Source organism: Macrotis lagotis, chromosome 3 (assembly GCF_037893015.1).
Source record: "Macrotis lagotis isolate mMagLag1 chromosome 3, bilby.v1.9.chrom.fasta, whole genome shotgun sequence".
Taxonomy (NCBI): domain Eukaryota; kingdom Metazoa; phylum Chordata; class Mammalia; order Peramelemorphia; family Peramelidae; genus Macrotis; species Macrotis lagotis.
The window spans coordinates 138,024,215-138,042,431 of NC_133660.1; positions in this window are offsets into that span (position 1 = coordinate 138,024,215).

Sequence of the window (18,217 nt, forward strand, 5' to 3'; positions counted from 1 at the left end):
CATTATCTGTAGTTGGGGATTCATAAGTAATTTAAGTAAATCCACAGTAATCATAATTTTTCTATTTAGAAGATATCTTACCTGCCCAAATAGAAGCAGAGATATGGATGGATCCAACATTCTCTGAGAGTCATAAAGATCTTGGAATTCCTACTAAAAATGGGGAAAGCACATTATCATTATCATCATGTAAATATAGGACTACCCTTCTATTACTAATCTCAAGTGTGCTTGGGAAATGTGCAGCTCAGGGGAAAAAAGCAATTGGTTTTATGAAAACAAATGTTTTTCAAAGGGGCAAGCTTTGTTCAACAGAAAAGACTTGGTTAAAAGACTTTCTTGGAGAGGTAGCTAGGTGGTGTAGTGGATAAAACACCGGCCTTGGAGTCCGGAGTACTTGGGTTCAAATCTGGTCTCAGACACTTAATAATTACCTAGCTGTGTGGCCTTGGGCAAGCCACTTAAGCCTATTTGCCTTGCAAAAACCTAAAAAAAACACTTTCTTGGTTTAATTTCAAAAATCATACACCAGAATGTTTAGCAGGGATTCCATCTTTCTATAGTGTAAAAAAACTCGTATTTAGAGGCCGTCCAAGTGTTTCAACAGTATATTGCAAATGCATATTTTTCAAAAGGAAGCATAGGAAAGTGGACAGGTGATCTATCAAAAACAGATGAAGGCAGAAAGTGTGGACAAAAATCGTGAGATAAGAAGGCATTCATGGGTAGCCAAATGTACCAGAAGAAATAATAAATTCAATGAAGTATAACAACTCACATTCATGACATTGGGTGATTAAGAAATTAATAAGCATCAGTCAATTTAAACCAGGCAACTCTGTGAGGGAAAATATAAATATTATGAATATCATCACTTATCATCACTATTTTTTGAAAAACAATCCTAAGACTCAAGGAAGTTCATCCCCATATCCAAGATCATCCAAGATAGCCATAGAGATACTAGACCTTCTGGCTCCATTCTCGATTTTCTTTCCCCTCTAAGAAATAGGCTGCCTTGAGGGTGTTATGTCAGATATGTCTCTTCATGTCTCTGATTTTTCAGCTAAGGTAGAATTTCCATTAAGTGCTAATTTGGCATTCAGCAGAAGGGAAAATTATTAGTGAAAGTTGAGATTAGGTTTAGAGAAAAGAATATAAAGACCAGAACAGTATTCAGATGGATTAAATAGAGTGGAGAAAAACAGGTTGTTCAGAAGTACAAAAAGAAAAAGAACTAAGTTTTTTGCTCAATTTGTCTCAACATTTAATTTCACATTTAAAATATAGAACCGTATTTTCAAAAGGTCATCCAAAGTCTTTCTTAGTTTAGGTCCTAATCCAAATGCTCATCACTTGTTTCTTCACATAAATTATACTTGTCTGTAAGTTATTGCTCCTGTAATGCATTGCTTTCTATCTTCATTGTGAAAATATTTTTTAAAAAAGCATAAGAATAAAGAATCTGGTGTTTCATTAATAAATGCATTCCATGTACTATCTGTAGGATTCTGTTCTGAACAAATAAGCAATATTATGTAATAGATGAGTGAATAAAAAAACTTTAGCTTTCTAATAATTAAATTTAAATGAAATAGATGATCCTATTAACAAGGAATAGACTACACAAACATACACACACATCTTTCCTGATATTCCAAAAATAATATCAAATTATTTATGAAAGAATATAAATCTGAAAAGATTTGACATAGATGTTTGTTCTTCATTTTCAAACCACTTTTCTTTTCTTTTACTTTTTGACTAAGTCTTGGAGGGTGACCAGAAGTATAGAAGCAGGTGTGGCAAATAGTACCAGTAATATATTTATTTTTTAAAAAATTCTCTTCAAATCTTTTTGATGAAAGTATTTTGCCAAAAATAGCAAACATTTAACTGAGCATAAATGGGAGAATAATCACCTTATTGAAGATGGAAATTAAAGACATCAGGTAACCAACTACCTCTGGGTGAATTGCAAATGTGCAGAATAGAAAGCATCAGGGTATCAGCAGAAACAGATAGCAGTGAAAGAAGCAAGTAGTAGAGTGGGATGGTGAATAGCAGAGAGGCAAGAATATGGGGAAGTAGAACCTAACTCAGCAACAGCATCAATGTTTGTGTTTCATTCAGGCTACTTTTGCCTTATGGTAGTATGAATTTTGTAGTGGATTCAGATGGAATCAAATTAGCAGTAGGTAGAAGATGAGGAGAAATGATTGAATAGAAATGGCATTCCTTTGGAGGTAAGGTAATATTGATTTCATTCCAGGTGAGGGAAGGCTACTTTTGAATTGTACAAGCATTAGACAATAACTATGAAAAAGGGATAATCAAATAATCAAAGATATATCAAGAATCCCTTGTTCTTTATGCCCCAGTACTCTATCTACTACTTAACCATAAACATTGTCTAAATAAACCCATTCATTCAAACCAATGACAGATTTTGAATGTTTGTTAAATTAAGAAATGCATTATTTTTCTAATTTTTTTAGATTTAAAGGTAAGAAGAAAGGTTTATACCTTTAAGCAGAGAACATCTATTTATTGCTAAAAAAATTGCTAGTGCAACATTTCTTGTTTTCAAAATTTATCTGGAGGGGGTGAAGTCATCATAGCTGAACAGGAAGGTAGTTTCAGAAAACAAGGATTTACTCTATCAAACTAGATCTGACAGAGATATTCAAGGGTTGATTCAGCTCTTAGAAGGAGAGACCAGAGTTAACCAATGCAATACAGAAAAATGATACAATATTGTTAGGCCAAGTAAGTTAAACTGGAAACATCAGGAGACAACCAGGTGGATAACGGGAAGACGTTAACCAAAATTTCAAAATAGAGCATCAAAGAGAGATCTAATAGCACTAACAAAGGTACATACTCTCTAGACAGTTAAAGCTGAGTATATGCTAAATCTTCTCTTTAGTCAATTCAAGATAAAACAGCTTAAAATTCTTATCAATTCATGATGTGGTGATAGATTTGAGGATCTTAGCCACTAATCAGAATGTCCATTTTGATCTTTTTGTGCTCCATTGCAATAATTTGGATCCTGAGCTTATTCAAGAAAGAAAGGTCCTCCAGCTTGTCCCCTGACTGAATCTGTAGACCCAAAGAGACTATAGGTTACCACTAAAATGTGTTTTGACTGACAATATTTGATCAATTTTTCCTGGGTGATATATGGATGACAGTTGAGCTGGATAACTGCTGACTTGTGCTTTAGACATTGCTTGGTCAAAATCTTCTATTTCTCTTTTTTGAAGTTGGGGATTCCAATAGTTTCTTCCAGACCTGTATCCACCAACTCTTTCATGGACATCCATGAATCCAAAAAGATTATATTACTGGGAATTACATTGCTTTCCATTCCCAGTATTAAATCTTGTAGACCAATTAATAAAGCAGAAATCTAAGTAATCCAGCTTCAAGTAACTAACACTTTTTGGGCAGACTGACCACCATGTCTTTCTTATTGTTATGTGCAACAAAACTTACTGATGATGAAGAAATATTCTAGCTTGACAACATTATCCTTCATCATCTCTTGGATGGTCTCAGACAATTCATTCTAATTATGTTAGAAGTAAGCACAGTTAATATGGCAGTATCCAATATTAATTATAATCTTCAATGCTTTTTGGACTTCCAGGGTGGAGCCAGATGACAGCATGGTCCTAGAGCTTTTCCTCACCAAAGAAAAATGAAGACTCTATTCTGACATTTAAGGTACAGATCCCACCAAGAAAAAGAAAATATTCAAAGAAGTTTTCAATGGAAGATATCATGGAGGATCTTCAGTGATGGTATATATCTTTGAGGGGTAAAAAGGGTAAATAAAAACCAGGAGGTGAGAGAATGAGAAAGGCAATAGGAGGCTCTTAGCCAAAGAGTAATCCAGGTCCTGACAGCTTGACAACAACTGAGGTTTAATCATCTAGAAAGCAAGCCAGCAGAGAGGATTCCAACCCCAAAGAAAGTCTCAACCCTGGGATCACCTGGGCAAAAGACAGGACTGGGTCTGGAATAAATTACTGCTAAGTGAGGGCCTGGACATAAAGGAGGAAACACACCTCTTTAAAGGTAAGACCTAGAGACAAGGACAAGCAAGGCATCAAAGCCCCCCCCAAAAAGCTTGGATCTATATTCTCTATACCCCAGGAAAAGACCTAAAACAACAAAAATGAACAAAAACACTAAAAGAGCTCTCATTTTAGTAAACTGCTTTATAGACAAAGATGATAACAATGCCTTGTGTAAAGAAAGAATAACTGAAAAATCACTTACACGGGAAGTATCAAACAGTCTATAATTTGAACTCAAAGGCAAAAATTCATTGAAGAGCTTAAAAAATTTAAAAAGAAGAGAAGAGGAAGAAGAAAAAGGGGACAAAAAGCAATGAGAGTCTTGCAGGAAAATTATAAAAAAATTGACCAGAGAATTCAACACCTTTCAAAAAGAGACACAAAAGGTAGTTGAAGAAAATGAAACCTTAAAAAATAGAATTGAACAAATATAAACCAATGAACCTAAGAGACTACAAGATTCCATCAAACAAAACAAAAAGGCTGAAAAAATTGAAGAAAATGTAAAGAACATTTTAGGGAAATCAGGTGACTTGAGAATAGACCCAGGAGAGACAACCTGCAAATCATCAAATTATCAGAAAGCCTAGATCAAAAAAAGAACTAGGAAAATATCAGGCAGGAAATTATAAGGGAAAACTGCCCAAATCTTTTAGAATAAGAAAGCAATATAACCATTAAAAGAATCCACAGAAGCCTTCCAGAAATAGAACCCAGGTTCAAATATCCAAGGGCTATTATAGCCAATATCCAGAACTCTCAAATGAAGGAAAGTATATTGCAAGCAACAAAAAGAAACAAATTCAAATACAAAAGAAACATAATCAGACTCACACAGAACATATCAATCTCAATTTTGAAGGATCAATAGACTGGGAATAGCATATATTGGAGTGAAAAGGACCTGAGATTACAACTCAGGCTGTACTACCCTGCAAATTCAGCATATACTGTTGGGGAAAAAGATGTACATTGAATGAAATACAGGATTTTGCAGAATTTCTTGATACAAAGATTTGAATTGAACAGAGAATTCAATCATCAAATACATAGCTCAAGAGTTTCATAAAAAAGTAAATGAAAAGGGGAAGGAAAAAACAAAACAAAACAATTGTTGAACAAGACCATTAAATAGTATTTAACCCTGAGAAGGAAGATATAATACTTCTAAGTCTTGAGAACCTTACTTCTCTTAGGATAATTAAAGACTGGAATATAATTTAAGAGATTGGATTTATGGGATATGGGTATAGTTGAGTCTCGTCTTTCCATAGAAGAGGTCCAAGATTTGTGACATAAAGACCTAATTAAAAGCAGGGGGTATTAACTTTAAATTAAAATTTTTGATTATCTATTGAACTACTTTAATTCTTCTGTGTTGATGAAGTTTAGCATTTTTCTAATGAGAGCATCATAAAGTGGGTGGTCCTGACTCACTCTCTCCTGCAACTTACAATTATTTGTAAAGTTCTTAGGTGAGACCTCCAGAGTTTCTCAGTACAAGGAGATATTTAAGATCAGGATTTGACTTAATCCATACTTAATTTAGCAAGGGGTTTAATACCCTGTGTGGGGATGGGGAGTAAGGCATAAGAGAAAATATGCCTGGGGAGTGGGGCACAAATAGTTCAAGAAATGATTTGGCTTTGGATGATACTTTGGCTTATGAGGAGGATTGTGTGTACTTGAAGGCTTGCTTGAAAAGAGGGACGAGGAAAAATGATTATAATTATAATTTGGTATAATTTGAGACAATGCTACTTATCAACCAAACAATCAATCTGTGAAGACACCTTGAAAACACTAGGAACTTATCAAGCAATCAAACATTCGAACTGTGACTGATGATACCTGATAAAATATTAGAGCAATAAATAACTCCAGGGGAAGAGCCACAAAGATTAATCATTTTAGAAGGAAAGAAGGGAGAACACTGAGTAAATTCTATTCAAAAGATTTGGTCCAGAGAGGAAATAAGACACTTTCTCACTTGGTTTTAAAAAATCTATCCTAAAATACAGGGAATCAGGGGAAGGGGAAAGGGAAAGATAAGGGAAGAAGAGATTGATAAAAGCGAAGGCAAAGATATAAGTGAAAAGAAACACAGTTAAATCTTTTTAAAAAGTCAAAGGGGAAATGGAGTAATATTTGGATTTGGAGGAATAAGAGGAAAGGAAAGAGAAAAATAAAAATGGAGAAAAAACATGGAGGAAATATAAAGTTAGTTTTCTTAGCTGTAAATTTGAATGGGACAAACTGTCCCATAAAATGGAAGCAGAAAGCAAAATGGAACACACACCAGAATCCTACAATGTGTTGTTTTATAATAAACACATCTGAAGTAGAGAGATACACACATGTAATGGCAAAAGGTTGGAATAAAATATATTATACCTCAGCTGAAGTAAAAAATAATCAGGGATAGAAATCCTGATCTCAGATAAAAGAAAAACAAATATTGATCTCATTAAAAGGGTAAGGAGGGAAACTAAATCTTCTTAAAAGTTACTATTGTTAATGAAGCTATAGGACTTCTGATCAAAATGATGGAGAGAAGACAGGCCCTGTGCTAAGGTCTCCTTATCTCCATTCATTTTGAATATGAAACAAGCCTCTTTAAAAAAATCCCAATTGACAAAAACAAGAAAGAGAAGCTTGGAGAACACTTACCTCAAAGTCTGTCTTTGGGGCTCATGGGTAAGCTGGGCTCAGAGAACAGAGAGCCAGTGGGGGTGGAATGAGAACCTTGACAAACCAAAGATCAGCCCTGGAGGCTTTCACTGTGGGAACCACTCTTAGAAACAACTGGAGAATGGAATCTTTGGCCATGGGACTGACACTCTGGGACTTACTGGAAGGGCTGAGAGGGGAGTTATAGCTTCTAGCAGCTCCTACTGGCAAGGTGGATCTATTACAATCAGTGACCAAAGCTTCTAGCACCCCTAACTCTCTAGGTGGTGATATTACACTCAGTGAGCAAAGCTTCAACAGCCCTTACTGGCCAGATGGAGTTACTACATTCAGTGAGCTAAGCCTCTAGCATCCTTTACTGGCTGGCACAAGTGGTGTTACTAAATCCAGGAAGTAAAACCTCTAGGAATCCCAAAACCAAATCTCTGTGAACTAGCCCCTCCCCAAGACAAGATCTTAGGAAAATGAAGAAAGGCCAATGAAAAGGGGGTCCATAGGAAATTCCTAGAAGGAAAAGACACTAACTCATAGAGACATAGCACAGGAAGACTTCCTTAAGGAAATTAGAAAGGGGTTTAAAAATAAATTGGAAAATTTGGGGAAAGAAATCCAAGTGAAAATTAACACCTTGCAACAAGAAAAGAAATCCTTGGAAAATATAATTGGACAAATACAAAAAGAAAATAATTCTCTCAAAACCTCAATTGGTCAAATGGAAAACTCTTACATAAATAGAATTGACCAATTGGAAAAGGAGTTACAAAAAATAAATGAAGAAAATTCTTCTCTACAAAATTGAATGGAGTCTGTGGATATCAATGACTTCACAAGACAACAAGAATCTGTTAAACAAAATCAATAAAATAAAAAAAAGTAGAAGATAATGTAAAATACCTCATCAGCAAAATGAATGACCTCGAGAATAGATCAAGGAGAGATAACCTATGTATTATTGGTCTTCCTGAAAACATTGAAGAGAAAAAAAATGCCTGAACTCAAAATTACAGGATATAGTGATAATAAACTGCTTGATATCATGGTACCAGAGGGTAAAATATCTATTGAAAGAATATATAAATCCTCTCTGGTGAGGGATCCCAAAATGAAAACACCAAGGAATGTTGTAGCCAAATTCCATGACTATTAGATAAAAGAGAAAATCCTGCAATTAGCCAGAAAGAAACAATTTAGCTACCAAGGAGCCATACTGAGGATTACACAAGACCTGGCAGCATCAACATTAAAGGATTAAAGGTTTTGAATGCAATATTCTGAAAAGAAAGGCATCTTGCAATGCAGCCAATAATTCATTATCCTGCAAAGCTGAGCCTTCACTTCCAGGGGAAAACATGGAAATTTAATGAAATAGGAGACTTCCAACTATTCCTAATGAAAAGACCAGAACTTAATCGAAAATTTGAACTTCAACCAGGGCACTTGAGAGACACATGAAAAGGTAAAAAATGAAAAGGGGGGATAAAAAAGAACAAAAGAAAAAAAAACAACTGTTATTCAATGAGGTGAAACTGACTATATCCCTAACTGCAAGAAAGACTTCCAGAATTCTAACTCTGTTAGAGAGAATTTGATTAGCCAGAAGAGATGGAAACTCATGACTTATTTGAGAAACTGCTACCCAATAAAATGAAAATGGCTATATCCTAGTCTGGGAGAAAGACTGTAATAACTCTCAATAATTGTAATTCTATTAGAGAGAATATATTTAGCCAGAAGTGATGGACACTCATGACCTTTCCGTGACTCATATAGAATGACTTAAATACCATACTTAAAACGGAGGAGAGTTAAGAAATGGGAGGATGGAGGAGACTGAATTGGGCAACTTGCATAACATTAAGAGGTACAAAGAACTTATGGAAATAGAGGGGTAGAAGCAAGGAGGTGAGAACCACCTGAATCTTCCTTTCATAAGATTGGCTTAAAATTAACATACATACAATCAGTTAAATAACTTATCTTACCTATGACATATTAAAAATGGAAAAGGGAAAGGAGAGGAAAGGGGGGACCAACAGAAAGAAGGGAAAGAAGAAGGGGCAAAGGGAAAGGAGTAAAAAGGGAAAGGGGGGTTTGGATACAGGAGGACAAGCACACTGAAGGTGGTGGTGTTCAGAAACAAAATACCATGGAATATGAATAAAAGGAAAAAAGGGGAAAAATAAAAATGGAGGAAAGATAACATGGAGGTAATAACGAGTTAGTAATTATAACTTTATTTGTGAATAGGATGAACTTGCCTATAAAATGTAAGTGAATAATAGCAGAGTGGATTAAAAACCAGAGTCCTAGAATATGCTGCTTAGCAGAAACTCATTTGAAGCAGATATATATATATATATATATATATATATATATATATATAGAGAGAGAGAGAGAGAGAGAGAGAGAGAATATATATATATATATATATATATATATATATATATATATATAGAGAGAGAGAGAGAGAGAGAGAGAGAGAGAGACATAAAAGTAATGGTTGGAGCCAATATATTTTGCTTTAGCTAATGTGGAAAAAGTAGGGGCAGCAATCCTTATCCCAGACAAATAAGCTGAAAAAATAGATATTGTTGAAAGAGATAAGGAAGGAAAATATATCCTCCTAAAAGGTAACATGGACAATAATTTCAACAGTAAATATGTATGCACCCAATGGAAATGAAGTTAAATCATAACTAAACATGTATGCATCTAGTTGTATAAGAATCCAAATTACTAGATGCAAAGCAGAATGAATTACAAGGAGATATCGACAGCAAAACATTAATAATGGTGAATCTCAATCTTCTGCTCTCAGAACTAGATAAATGAAATCACAATGCAAAAAAATGAATTTAAGAAGAAAAATGAAATCTTAGAAAACTTAGATATGATTAAACTCTGGAGAAAATTTAATGGGCACAAGGAAGAATATATCTTTTTTTTTGACAGTACGTGATGCCTTCACCAAAATTTGCTATGTATTAGGATATAAAAACCTTATAATCAAATGCAGAAAGGCAGAAATAATAAATACACACTTTTCAGACCATAATACATCAACAATTACAGGTAAGAAAAGGGTCAGGAGAAAAATAAACTAAAAACTACCTGGAAATTAAATTACTTAATCTTAAATAATGGCAGGATAAAGCAACAAATAAAAGAAATAGTCAATAATTATATACAAGAAAATGATACTAATGTGACATCCAAGGCAGTTTTGAGGGAAAATTTTTAATCTCTAAATACCTTTGTGAATAAAAAAAAGAGAAAGAAGAGAGCAATGAATTGGGTATACAACTAAAAAGCTAGGAAAAAAAAACAAATTAAAGTTCTCCAATTAAATGCCAAATTAGAAATTCTGAAAATCAAGAAAGAGGTTAATTAAATTGAAAGTAAGAAAGTCAGAGATCTCATTAATAAAGCTGATTTGGGTTTATTAAATTGTGAATAAAATCCTTGATTAATCTGATTTTTAAAAATTTGATTAAAAAGCCCCTTAGTTAATCTGATTTTAAAATCTGATAAAAAACTCTTGGTTAATCTGATTAAAAAATAAAGAGGATAATCAAATTAGCAGTATCAAAAATAAGAAGGGTGAATTGACAATCAATGAAGATGAAATTAATGAGATAATTCTGAGCTACTTTGTCAGACTCTTATGCCAGGAAATTGAATTACCTCATTGAAATGGATGAATATTAACAAAATTATTGCCCAGATTAACAAAATAGGAAATTACTTAGAAATCACCATTTCAGAAAAAAAGAATTTGAAGAGACCATCAATAAACTCCCTAAGAAAACGTCTTCAGGTCCAGATTGATTTACAAGTGAATTCTACCAAACATTTCAGGAACAAATAATTCCTATTCTACAGAAACTATTTTACAAAATAGGAATAGTTCTGCCAAATTCCTTTTATGATACCAATATGGTGCTCATGCCTAAACCAGGAAGTACCAACACAGACAAAGAAAATGATAGACCAAGTTTGCTAATTATTATTTTTTAAAGATTTTATTTATTTTGAGTTTTACAACTTTTCCCCTAATCTTACATCACTCCCCCTACCCCCACAGAAGGCAATTTGCCAGTCTTTACATTGTTTCCATGTTATACATTGATCCAAATTCAGTGTGATGAGAGAGAAATCATATCCTTAAGGAAGAAACATAAAGTATAAGAGATAACAAGGTCAGACAATAAGATATCAGCTTTTTATTCCCTCTAAAATAAAGGAAATATTCCTTGGACTTTGTCCAAACTCTACAATTCTTTCTCTGGTTACAGATGGTATTGTCCATTGCAGAGAGGCCCAAATTGTCCCTGATTGTTGCACTGATGAAATGAGCAAGTTCATCAAGGTTGCTCATCGCACCCATGTTGCTGTTAGGGTGTACAGTGTTTTTCTTGTTCTGCTCATCTCACTCTGCATCAGTTCGTGCAAATCCCTTCAGGCTTCCATGAATTCCCATCCCACCTTGGTTCTAATAGAACAATAGTGTTCCATGACATACATATACAACAGTTTGTTAAGCCATTCCCCAATTGAAGGACATTTACTTGATTTCCAATTCTTGGCCACCACAAAGAGGGCTGCTATGAATATTTTTGTAAAAGTGATGTTTTTACCTATTTTCATCATCTCTTCAGGGTATAAATGCAGGAGTGGTATTGCTGTATCAAACAGTAAGCATATTTTTCTGCCCTTTGGGCATAGTTCCAAATTTCTCTCCAGAAAAGTTGGATGAGTTCACAGTTCCACCAGAAATATAATAGTGTCAAAGATTTCCCACAACCATTCCAACAATGATAATTTTTCTTTCTGTTTATGTTGGCCAGTCTGAGAGGTGTGGTGCGGTACCTCAGAGAAGCTTTTATATGCATTTGTCTAATAAGTAATGATTCAGGGCAATTTTTCATATGTCTATGGATTGCTTTGAACTCCTTGTCTGCAGATTGCCTTTGCATATCCTTTGACCATTTATCAATTGGAGAACAGCTTTTTCCCCCCAATATGACTCAGTTCTCTCTACATTTTGGAAATGAGTCCTTTGTCAGAAATATTAGTTGTAAAGTTTGTTTACCAGTTTACTACATTTCTTTTGAGTTTGGTTACAGTGGTTTTGTCTGTGCAAAAGCTTTGTAATTCACTGTAATTGAAATCATCTAGTTTGTTTTTTGTGATTTTCTCCATCTTCTCTTTAGTCATAAACTGCTTCCCTTTCCATAGATCTGACAGGTAAACTAGCCCTTGATCTAATTTGCTTATAGTATTTTTTTTAATGTCTAAATCCTGTATCCATTTGGATCTTATCTTGGTAATGGGTGTTAGGTGTTGGTCTAATTTAAGTTTTTTCCATACAGTCTTCCAATATTCCCAGCAGTTCATTTTAGGTTTTTTTGCAAGGCAATGGGGTTAAGTGGCTTGCCCAAGGCCACATAGCTAGGTAATTATTAAGTGTCTGAGGTCCAATTTGAACTCAGGTACTCCTGACTCCAGGGCCAGTGCTCTATGCACTGCATCACCTAGCTGCCTCCATCCCGGCAGTTTTTATCAAAGAGAGAGTTTTTATAATAATAGCTGGATTCTTTGGGATTATTGAAGAGCAGATTACTATAATCATTTACTGCTATTGCACCTAGTCTGTTCCACTGATTCACCATTCTATTTCTTAGCCCATACCAGACAGTTTTGATGACTGATGCTTTATAATATAATTTTAGATCAGGTAGTGCTAAAGCCCCTTCTTTTGTACTTTTTTCATTAAATCCCTGGAAATTCTTGACTTTTCATTTCTTCATATTAATTTACTTAGACCTTTTTATAACTCATTAAAGTATATTTTTTGGAATTTTGATTGTCAGGACACTAAACAGGTAGTTTATTTTTTTTTTATTTTTTATTTTAGTTTTTAAAAGGCAATGGGGTTAAGTGGCTTGCCCAAGACCACACAGCTATGTAATTATTAAATGTCTGAGGTCATATTTGAACTCAGGTCCTCCTGAATCCAGGTCCAGTGCTCTATCCACTGCGCCACCTAGCCGCCCTGGTAGTTTAGTTCTGATAAAATTGTCACTTTTATTATATTAGCTCCACATATTCATGAGCAATTGATGTTTGCCCAGTCATTTAATCTGATTTAATATGTGTGAGAAATGTTTTGTAATTGTTTTCAAAAAGTTTCTGAGTCTGCCTTGGCAAATAGACTCCCAGGTATTTTATATTGTCTGAGGTTGTGCTGAATGAGATTTCTCTTTCTGGCTCTTCCTGCTCTGGCTTGCTAGTCAATATAGAAAAGTTGAGGATTCATGAGGGTTTATTTTATATCCTGCAACTCTGCTAAAATTGCTAATTGTTTCCAGTAGTTTTTTGGATGATTTCTTGGGATTCTCTAGGAATAGCATCATATCATCTGCAAAGAGTGAGAGTTTTGTTTCTTACTTCCAAATTCTAATTCTTTCAATTTCTTTTTCTTTTCTAATTGAGGAAGCTAACATTTCTAATGCAATATTGAATAGTAGTCGTGATAATGGGCATCCTTATTTCACCCCTGTTTTATTGGGAATGCCTCTAGCCTCTCCCCATTTAATGTAATGCTTGTTGATAGTTTCAGATAGATACTGCTAATTATTCTAATGAACAATCCATTTATTCCTATACTCTTTAGTGTTTTTAGTAGAAATGGGTGCTGTATTTTGTCAAAAGCTTTTTCAGCATCTATTGATATGATCACATAATTTATGATGGGTTTGTTGTTGATTTAATTGATTATACTAACAGTTTTCCTATTATTGAACCAACCTGCATTCCTGGGATGAAACCTACATGGTCAAAATATATTATCCCAGTGTTAACTTATAATAATTTTGCTAAGCTTTTAATTAAGATTTTTTCCATCTCTATTAATCAGGGAGATAGGTCTTTAATTTTCTTTCTCTGTTTTAACTCTTCCTGGTTTAGGTATCAGAGTTAGGCAGAGTTCAATCTTACCCTATTTTTCCAAAGTATTTATATAGAATTGGAACCAATTTTTCCTTAAATGTTTGTTAGAATTCACTTGTGAAGCCATCAGGCCCTGGAGATTTTTTTCTTACAGAGTTCAATGATAGCTTGTTGAATTTCTTTTTCTGAGATAGGGTTGTTTAGATATTTTATCTCCTCTTGATTTAACCTGGGCAACTTATATTTTTGTAACTGTCCATTTCATTTGGATTATCAAATTTATTGGCATAGAGTTGGGCAAAATAATTCTGAATTATTACTTTAATTTCCTTCTCATTGTTGGTGAGTTCACCTTTTTCATTTATGATGCTAGCAATTTCGTTTTCTGCTTTCTTTTTTTTTAATCAAATTGACCAGAGGTTTTTCAATTTTATTGGCTTTTCATAAAACAAACTTTGGGTTTTCTTTATTAATTCAATACTTTTTTCTTTTGATTTTATTAATTTCTCCTTTAATTTTTAGAATTTCTAATTTGGTATTTAATTCAGTATTTTAATTTATTCTTCTCTAATTTTTTTAGTTTCATATTTAGTTCATTGATTTCCTCTTTCTCTAATTTATTCATATAAGCCTTTAAAGATATAATATATCCCTTGACAGATCCTCTGAGTGAATCCCATATGTTTGGATATGTTGTTTCATTATTTATCTAGGATAAAATAATTTATTCTTTCTATAATTTGTTGTTTTGTTCCACTCATTCTTTAAAATAAGGTTATTCAGTTTCCAATTAGTTCTGTGTCTATATCTCCCTGACCCAATATTGCATATGACTTTTATCGCATTGTGATCTGAGAAAGATTTAATTACTATTTATGTCTTTCTGCAGTTGTTCATTAGGTTTTTATACCCTAGTGAATGGTCAATTTTTGTATACATGTCATGTACTGCAGAGAAAAAGGTAAATTCCTTTCTATCCCCATTGAATTTCCTCCATAAGTCTATCATATCTAGTTTTTCTAACAATCTATTTACCTCCTTAACTTCTTTCTTGTTTATTTCATGATTCTGTTTATCTAGATCTGAGAGAGGTAGGTTGAGGTCTCTCACTAGTAGAGTTTTGCTGTCTATGTCTTCCTGTAGTTCTTTCAGTTTCTCCTCTAAGAATTTAGATCCTGTCCAATTGGGTGCTTATGTATTCAGTATTGAAATCACTTTATTATCTATGGTACCTTTTAAGAGGATAAAGTTTCCTTCCTTATCTCTTTTAAAGCTATGTTTTTCAGCTGCTTTGTCTGAGGTAAGGATTGCTAGCCCTGCTTTTTTCACTTCAGCTGAAGCAAAATATATTTTGCTCCAACCTTTTACCTTTACTCTATATGTATCTTTCTGCTTCAAATGAGTTTTATGTAAGTAGCATATTGTACGATTCTGGTTTTTAATCCACTGTGTTATTTGCTTACTTTTTAAGGGAGAGTTCATCCCATTCACATTCAAAGTTATATTTACTAACTCTTTTTTGCCCTTCATGCTATCTTCCCTCTGTTTGTATTTTTCCCCTTCCCCCTCCATTTATCCATATTCCCCAGTATTTTGTTTTTGAATACCACCCTCTTCAGCATGTATATGCCCTCCTATATCCACTCCCTCCCCTTTCTTTCCCCTTTCCCTTTTTCCCTTTTGCCTTCCCTTCCTTCTGTTAGTTTCCCTTTTATCCTCTCCCCCTCCCTTTCTCCATACCTCCTCCCCTTTCCCCTTTTTAATACTTGAAAGGTAAGATGTGTTTTAAGTTAACTGAGTATGTGTGTAAGTTCATTTCAATCCAAGTCTGATGAAGAGAATTTTCAGGTGTTTCTCATCTCCTCCCTAGTTCCCCTCTATTACCAGGGTTCTATTGTAGCTCTTAACATAATGAGATTTATTCTATTCATTCCTATGCCTCCTCCTGTCTCCTTCTTGTCTCCCTTTTTAAGCAGGAGGTGTTTTTAATTCATTCCATCTGAGTCATAGAAAATCCTGAGTGAACATCACTTCTAGCTAAGTACATTCTATCTAATAGAGTTACAATTCTTAAGAGTTATTAGTCTTTCTCTCAAGTAGGGTTATGGCCAGTTTCATCCCATTGGATAGGATAAGTCATGAGTGTCCATCACTTCTGGCTTAGTATATTCTCTCTGTCTGAGTTACAATTATCAAAAGTTATGAGAATATTTTTCCCATGCTGGGATATAGCCAGTTTCAACTTTTTGGATAGCAATTATTTTTTCTTGACCCATTCCCTTTTTAAATAACTCTTCATGTGTCTTTTGTACCTCCTGTTTGATGTGCAAATTTTCTATTTAGCTCTGGTCTTTTCTTCAGGAATTTTTGGAATTCTTTCATTTTGTTAGAAGTCCATCTTTTCCCCTGAAAAAGAAGGCTCAGCTTTTCTGGATAGTAAATTCTTGGCTGTATTCCAAGCTCCCTTGCTCTTTGGAATATCTCCTTCCAGGCCCTTCATTCCATTAATGTTGATGCAGCCAGGTCCTGCCTAACCCATACTGCTGCTCTGTGGTATTTAAATTGTTTCTTTTTGGCTGCTCGCAGGATTTTCTCTTTTGTCTGATAGTTCTGGAATTTGGCCACAACATTCCTTGGTGTTTTCATTTTACAATCTCTTTCTGAAGGGGAACAATGTATTCTTTCAATAACTACTTTGCCCTCTGGTTCCATGTTATCATGGAAATTTTCCATCACTAGAACCTGTAATATTAAGTCCAGGCTTTTTTCTGGAAGTCCAATAATTCTCAGGTTGCCCCTTCTCAATCTATTCTTGAGGTCAGTGGTTTTGCTGATAGGTATTTTACATTTTCTTCTATCTTTTTCTATTTTTTGGTTTTGTTTAACAGGCTCTTGCTGTCTCATGAAGTCATTAGTTACTTCAGACTCCATTCATTTTTTTAGAGAGGAGTTTTTTTCATTTACCTTTTTCAATTCCTTTTCCAATTGGTCAATTCTACTTTTGAAGAGCTTTCCATTTGACCAATTGAGGTTTTGAAAGAATTATTTTGTTTTTCCATTTGCCTAATTGAGGATCTAAGAAAATTATTTTCATTTTGTATTTGTCCAATTGTATTTTCCAATTATTCGTTTTCTTGTTGCAAGGTGATAATCTCTTGTGTTTCTTTTCCTAAATTTTCCAACTGATTTTTAAACTCCTTCCTTATTTCTTCAAGGAACTCTTTCTGTTCTGGAGACCAGATCATATTCTCCTCAGAGGTTCTTGGTCTCTCTGAGTTAGGGTCTTTTCCTTCCAGGAATTTTTCTATTGATCCACTTTTCTTCTGGCCTTTCTTCATTTTGCTAAGACCTTGAGTTGGGGAGGGGCTGGGTCACAGAGGTTTGGTGTTGGGATTTCCTAGAGGCTTTACTCACTGAGTGCAATACTTCCAGCCTGCCAGTAGGAAGTGCTGGTTCCTTTCTCTGGAGTGTCTGTGACCTTGATTGAGGCCTTCTCCCTTAGCCTGGAGGGGGTAATTGAAGCAGTTAAGTACTTTTGTCTTCAATCAATGGTGGGCTCTACCCTGGGGTAAGGTCATCCCCCTCCCTATTGTCAGCTGGGCTGGTTCTTCTGTGCCCAACCCTGGGTCTGAGGCAGAAGTAATCTGCAATTGTTTGTTCGGGGAAGAGGCCTCAACTGCAATGGAGGTGAGTACTCGGAGGTCCTTAGCCCAGAGGAGCCCAAGGATGATATCTGCAGCTCTCCTGCATTGGAACTCACCCTGCCCCCCAGCCCTGTTGGCAAGCTCCTGAGGGTCAGCACCAAAACCAATCTCTCTGCTCCCTAGTTGACCCAAGCCCCCACAATCGACCAAGCTATAGCCCTACTGATCAAGCAGGTCTGGCTCTAGGATCCACCCTCTGTGACCGGATTCAACCAAGGGTGCCGAAGAAAAATCCTGAGGCAGATGTTCATTCTCCTGGCTTTTCTTTCTAGGTTTTGTGGATTGAATTTCTGTTAAGAGGTTTGTTTCATATCATAGATGGGGAAAGGTCATGGGACTTTAGAACTGTGCCTTTCTTCTCTCCACCATATTGGCCAGAAATCTGTTAATGATTATTGATGCAAAAATATTGAGTAAAGTTTTAGCAGAGACCAAAGAAAGTTTTTATTAGGATAATAGGCCATGATGACGTAGGATTTATACTAGGTACTTAGGCATGGTTCAATATTAGGAAAATAATCAGCATAACTGAACTTATCAATAGCAAAAGCAATAAAAATTATGTTTATTCCAATTGATGCTGAAAAAGACATAAAATATATTTATTACTATTAAAACACTGGAAAGTATCAGAAAGAATGGAGTTTTATTTAAAATAATGAATAGTATTTATCTAAAACCATCAACAAACTTTATATATAACAGGGATAAACTCAGATTTTATTTCCAATAAAATCAGGGGAGATATAGGGTCCTCATTATCACCATTACTATGCAATGTAG